This window comes from Symphalangus syndactylus, chromosome 5, assembly GCF_028878055.3.
Source record: "Symphalangus syndactylus isolate Jambi chromosome 5, NHGRI_mSymSyn1-v2.1_pri, whole genome shotgun sequence".
NCBI classification, from domain to species: domain Eukaryota; kingdom Metazoa; phylum Chordata; class Mammalia; order Primates; family Hylobatidae; genus Symphalangus; species Symphalangus syndactylus.
The window spans coordinates 86,620,318-86,626,727 of record NC_072427.2 but is presented as its reverse complement, the minus strand read 5'-3'; the positions used below and the strand labels follow the sequence as shown (position 1 = coordinate 86,626,727).

The 6,410-nt window shown below is 48.6% G+C and overlaps 1 non-coding gene across 1 annotated transcript; it reads right to left on the bottom strand.

Annotated features, from left to right (window-relative positions):
* Nucleotides 1–872: 872 nt before the first annotated feature.
* On the bottom strand, nt 873–974 carry LOC129483634 (U6 spliceosomal RNA). Its single transcript, XR_008658149.1, has one exon. It is a non-coding gene; the product is annotated as a U6 spliceosomal RNA (small nuclear RNA).
* Between the last annotated feature and the right edge of the window lie 5,436 nt (nt 975–6,410).

Sequence of the window (6,410 nt, the reverse complement as noted above, 5' to 3'; positions counted from 1 at the left end):
TTGTGCACACCTGTAGTCCCAGCTACTTGGGAGGATGAAGTGGGAAGATTGCTTGAGCCCAGGAGTTCAAGGCTGCAGTGAGCCACAAATGTGCCACTGCACCCCAGCCCACACAATGGAGTGAGACCCCGTCTTAAAATAAGAATAACAATAATAATAAAAAGTAACAGAGACAAAGCCACACGGTGCTCTCTGACTGCCGAGTCCCAGGACTAGGTACAAAATTGTGAGGGATCTTTGAAACTCCCAGCAGCAGCCCACATGCTACAGGAGGAGGAAGCCACAGACCACACTAAGGACACTGACCCTGCCCACGCCGTCCAGCTAGTTCAGAGGCAAGTGGAAATACCCAGGGCGGGAGCACAGACAGCCACATCCCAGTGGCTCCAGATCCTGGTGTGGGACAGCTTGGTGCTTGGGGAACTGCCGTTCGTTCACAGGGCTTTGTGGCTGAGCTCAGAACTTGATCTTGACTTTGATGGATGGAAGCAATGTGAGTGCCTGGATTAAAGTGGATTGTCATGTAGCCCACAGGATTCACGTGGGTAGAGACCCCTGGGCAGCAAGGAGCAGCCTCCAGCCCAAGTTAAGGTGTGGAGACAGTGAGCTGGGCGTGCCACCCGCGTGTGCCATCCTCAAAACCCAGCAAGTGCTCCCTCCTGACCTCAAGTGATCCACTCTCCTCGGCCTCCCAAAATGCTGGGATTACAGGCGTGAGCCACCACCCTCAGCCAGGTTTCCAGTTTTTTGATGTATGCATTGATTAACTTACCTCTTAATGCTTCTACTGTGTCCTGGAGGTTTTGGCACATTGTGTTTCTATTTTTATTTGTTTCAAGGACTTTAATATTTTTAAAACTTTTTTCATCTTTAAAAATATGGATCACTTCATGAATTTGCACATCTCCTTGCAGGGGTCATGCTAATCTTCTCTATCATTTCCACTTTAGGAGATTGCCACGGTTTCTACGGGACTGAACAAAGGGGGACCAACGCAGAAATGAAAACTTAAAACAAAAGTAAGTATTTTAAAGGAAGGGGCCAGAGGAAGAAGAAGAGCACTCGCAGCTTCCGGGGAGCAAGAACAGCCCCTGAGCTTCCACAGCCCTTGGGATTTGTTGGGTAGAATGAGCAGGGAGGAGGAGGTCATGATTGCTCAGCTGCTTAATTGATCCCAGGTTCCTATTATTACTAACAGCCTTCAGATGTGCCCTGTAGAGAATCACAAGAAACACTTGTGCCTGGGTCGTGACTGCCTCAGCATTCCTTCTGGGTGGCAGAAGCAGTTTGTCAGTTTACCAGTTTGCCAACATTCTGCTTTTCTGAGAACGGTTTGCTGTTTACTCACATACCGTCCAGTGGTATACTGAGTTGATCACGACCCTCACTCTTTCGGCCTGCAACAGTATCTGTGCTGCCAAAGTGAGTATGGAATTTTAAATTTTCATTCTTAATCTCTTCGTTCACCCACTGGTCATTTCGGAGCGTGTTGTATAATTTCCATGTATTTGTACAGTTTCAAATGTTCCTCTTGTTATTGCTTTCTAGTTTTGTTGCACTGTGGTCAGATAAGATACCTGGTATGATTTTGATTTTTAAAACATTGTGGAGACATGTTTTGTGTCTTAACATATTGTCAATCCTGGAGAATGTTCCATGTGCTGATGAAAAGAATGTATTTTTCAGCTGTTCAATGAAACGTTCTGTAAAGGTCTGTCAGGTCCGTTTGGTCTATGGTGTCATTTCAATCCAATGTTTCTTTGTGAATCTTCTATCTAGATGATCTTTTTAATGCTGAGAGAGGGGTTTTAGACTCCAACAGCTATTCTATTGGGGTCTATCTCTCCCTTTAGATCTATTAATAATAATATTTGCTTTATATATCTGGGTACCCTGGTGTTGGGTGCATATATATTTATGAGTGTTATATTCCCTTACCAGATTAACCCCCTTATCATTATACAGTGTTTTTGTCTCTTTTTACAGCTCTTTACTTGAAGTCTATTTTGTCTAATATAAGTACAGTTACTCCTGCTCACTTTTGGTTTCCATCTTTGTGGAATATTTTTTTCCGTCCCTTCACTTTTAGCCTATATGTTTCTTTACAGTGAGGTGAGTTTCTTGCAGGCAGCGTATTTAAAAATCCATTCATGCCAGGTGCAGTGGTTCATGCCTGTAAATCCAGCATTTTGGGGGGCTGAGGGGGGATGATTGCTTGAGCTCAGGAGTTCAAGACCAGCCTGGACAACATAGGGAGACCCCACCTCTACAAAACAATTTAAGAAATTAGCTAGGTGTGGCCGGGCGCGGTGGCTCACGCTTGTAATCCCAGCACTTTGGGAGGCCGAGGCGGGGGGATCACGAAGTCAGGAGATCGAGACCACGGTGAAACCCCGTCTCTACTAAAAATACAAAAAAATTAGCCGGGCGTGGTGGCGGGCGTCTGTAGTCCCAGCTACTCAGAGAGGCTGAGGCAGGAGAATGGCGTGAACCCGGCAGGCGGAGCTTGCAGTGAGCCGAGATTGCGCCACTGCACTCCAGCCTGGGTGACAGAGCGAGACTCCGTCTCAAAAAAAAAAAAAAAAAAAAAAAAAAAAGAAATTAGCTAGGTGTGGTGGATGCCTGTGATCACAGCTAATTGTGAGGCTGATGAGGGAGCATCACTTGGGCCTGGGAGGTTGAGGGTGCAGTGAGCCGTGATTATGCCATTGCACTCCAGCCTGGGTGAAAGAGTGAGATCCTATCTTGAATGAATGTATGAATGAATGAATAAACAAATCAATTCAGCCAGTCTATATCATTTAAATGGGGAAATGTAATCCATTTGCATTTAGGGTTATTACTGATAGGTAAGGATTTACTCCTATCACGTTTTTGATGTTTTCTGATTATTTTCTATATCAGAAAATAATCAGAAGTGCACACCTTGTGCCCCTAGACCAGGGCAGTGCTGCTGTGTGAATTCCTGGCAGCTCTCCCAGCTGGGCTCAGGGCTTGCAAGGGCCGTGGGGTTCTCTTGTTGTAAGGACTGTAGGTGCTGGCGGTGGCGATGGGGGCTGACGAGGATCTACTACTTACCTTTGCCCTGCAAGGGGGTGTCCCTCTTGACTCCCGGCAGATTCAATCCAGGCGGAGGAGATGGAGCTGCAGGGCCAGGTGCCTCGACACTGCCCTCCAGTTTGATGGGCTTCCAATCACCAAAGGTGTGTCTCTTCTCCCTGCTGCACTTCAGCACTCTCCCACTGACACTCCAGTCAAATCTTAGCTATTTATTCATTGTCTTGGTCCTTTCTTGTGGAGGACAAGTGCCAGGGGTCTCTAGTCAGCCACCTGGATGACATTATGCTCTGTGGTTTTAATTTGAATTTTCCTGCAATGCAAGTAATTAGTCATGCTTAGTGATGAGTGTTTTTTTATATACCTGTTGGTCAGCTCCATGTCTTCTTTTGAGAAATGGCTATTCCTTTTGCCCATTTTAAAGACTGGGTTGTTTCTTGCTGTTGAGTTCTTTTAGTTCCATATATATATATATATGGAACTCGCTCTGCCACCCAGGCTGGAGAGCAGCAATGCCATCTCGGCTCACTGCAACCTCCACCTCCCGGGTTCAAGTGATTCTCCTGCCTCAGCCTCCCAAGTAGCTGGGACTATTGCCACATGCCACCACACCAGGCTAATTTTTTTGTATTTTTGGTAGAGACAGGGTTTCACTATGTTGGCCAGGCTGGTCTTGAACTCCTGACCTCAGGTGATCCGCCTACCTCGGCCTCCCAAAGTGCTGGGATTACAGGTGTGAGCCACTGCGCCCGGCCCCTTATATATTTTGGATATTAACTCCTTATCAGATACATGGTTTGCAAATATTTTCTCCTATTTTGTAGGTTTTCTCTTCACTCTGTCGATTGTTTCCTTCGCTGTGCAGAAGACTTTTAGTTTGATGTAATCCCATTTGTCTATTTTTGCTTTTGTTTCCTATGCTTTTGGGTCATATCCAAAAAAATCATTGCCCAGAACACTGTCATGGAGCCTTTCCCTACGTTTTCTTCTAGTGGTTTCACATGTTTGGGTCTTGTGTTAAGTCTTTAATCCATTTTGAGTTGAATTTTGTACATGGTATGAGATAAGCGTCCAATTTCATTCTGCATATGGATATCCAGGTTTCCTGGCACCACTGATTGGAGACACTTTTTCTGAGTAGTGAATACATTCCCATCGTTCAGACATTGCAGTCATCCAGCCCAGTGCAAAGGAGAGGCCTCAGTCTCCCCCAGCCCTGTCTGCCTGTGTCCTCCACCCCCTACTCCCTGGAGCTTGGCTGGTGTCATGATACCTACTCTGGGTGGCTGTCAGCCTGTTTCAATTGGTCAATTCCTGTGCTATATTGGCCAGCAAGTATCGTAAGTCTTACCCCTGCTTGTAGATAAATATTTGTATTAGTGTATGTTTCCAGTAATTCTTATTTTTTTTTTTTCTGAGACAGGGTCTCACTCTGTTGCCCAGGCTGAAGTGCAGTGGTCAACCTTTGCTCACCGCAGCCCCAACTTGTGGGGCTCAAGCAATCCTCCCAACTCAGCCTCCCCAGTGGCTGGGATTACAGATGTGTGCCAACACACCTGGCTAACTTATTTTTTGGTAGACATGGGGGTCTCTCTATGTTGCCCAGGCTGGTCTCAAACCCCTGGCCCCAAATGATCCTCCTGCCTCTGCCTCCCAAAGTGCTGAGACTACAGGCGTGAGCCACTGCACCTGGCCTTATTCTTTCTTTTCAAAAAATGGACATGCTTGGCTGGGTGGCTCTCTGGAAGCTTCCTTGGCAGCTTAGTGTATGTCAGTGTTTAGAAATGTTCCACTGCCATGTGGCGCTGCACCCCCATTGCTGGGTCAGGAACGTGTCCCTCATCCACCTTATTGCTGATGCTGTTGGTGTCTCAGAAGGGTTTATTTTTTCTGCTCATGCTGGGTTGGACTAAGAGAGGGAAAAACCTCCTATCACTAGCAGATGTTGGCTTCTCCCTCTCCTGACATGAGAATGCATCTTAAATAAAGACCGACCTCTTTCTCCTAGGGCTGAAAAGGGCCAAGACGCTCTGGCTGAGGTTGCCAGGAGGTCAGCGCCTCTTCCTTTCCTGGCATTCTGGGGATTGCCCCTCCCCACTGTCTCTGGTTGAATGTGTCTGTGCAAACCTCTGTAGTGATCTCTGCAATGGGAGGAGGGGAGTGGGGCTGGGACTGAGCCCGGGGCAGAGGTGGGTGCTGGGCCAGGGGGAGCCTCCCTTGGGGCCAGGCAGTGGCAAGAGCCACGTGGAAAAAAGCAAGTCCCTTTGATCAGAAAACCCACTGCTGTTCCTGGCCCACACAGATGGGCCTTGGCAAGCCTACCACGGACACCACACAGCCTCACCCGACAGCAGTCAGCCGCCTTAGGTCTGCAGCTCACAGCCCATCCTGCCAGGGACAGTTGGAAGACTGCCTGGAGGAGGGCTTTGGTTCCCAAAAGAGCTGGGCTGAGGCCACGGGGCCCCCTGCAGACCCTTCGTCCTCAGACTTGTTTCCACATTTATTTAAAGGATGCAGGGAGGGGCTGGTTTTCTATTAATAACAATTAAGTACTCTTCATGTTCAAAACAGAACACTTATTACTTGCAATTTTCTGAGTCAGCCAAGTTCCCAGCCAGTGTCTTAAACATGTAACGTTTAGGTAATGAGATGAACTCTTGATTTCAGTACCGGGCTGTGGGTGCGTCTCTCCTAGAATTCTGGCAGCCATCGGGCCCCTCTCAGGGCTGGGGGCTGGACAGCAGGGGAGCAGGAGAGATGTGTCCATCACAGAGCCATCTGCCTTCGAGGCAGAGAGTGTGCATGGACTGGGGTGCAGGTGGTTTATTTGGGGTGGGCCTAGAGAGAGGGGGAAGGGAGTGGGGATGGTGGGGTGGAGAGGATGGGGGTAAGACAGGGACTGTCACTGAGCTAGTTCCTGCCATAGTTCGACCTGGCCAGGGCTGTGAACAAAGGACCTCTGATCAGGGGAGGTTTGCATGACCACCCACCTACCCCAGGGCGGCCATCGTGGAGACAGGGCCTGCTGGTGTCCCTTTTCCAACGCTTCCTGGCCGAGCCTGTTTCTGAGCCCACGGAGAAGGTTCTAGGCCTGGGGCAGAAAAGTGGGGCCCCCAACTCATCTCAGAGGAGGGACCCTAACTGTGTCTGGTGCCACCTGGCTGCAGCTGAAATCAGAGTGAGCTAAAGGCATGTGGCCTGGGGCACCCAATGCGTCTGTTAGGGTCTGAGAGCACCAGGGAGGACTGTTCTCTTGTCACCACTCAGGCCACTGTGACTGGACAGTTTCCCATTGTACCATTTATGTAGGAAGAGACGTAGAAATTGGGCTAGCTGACACCACCTTCCAGGCT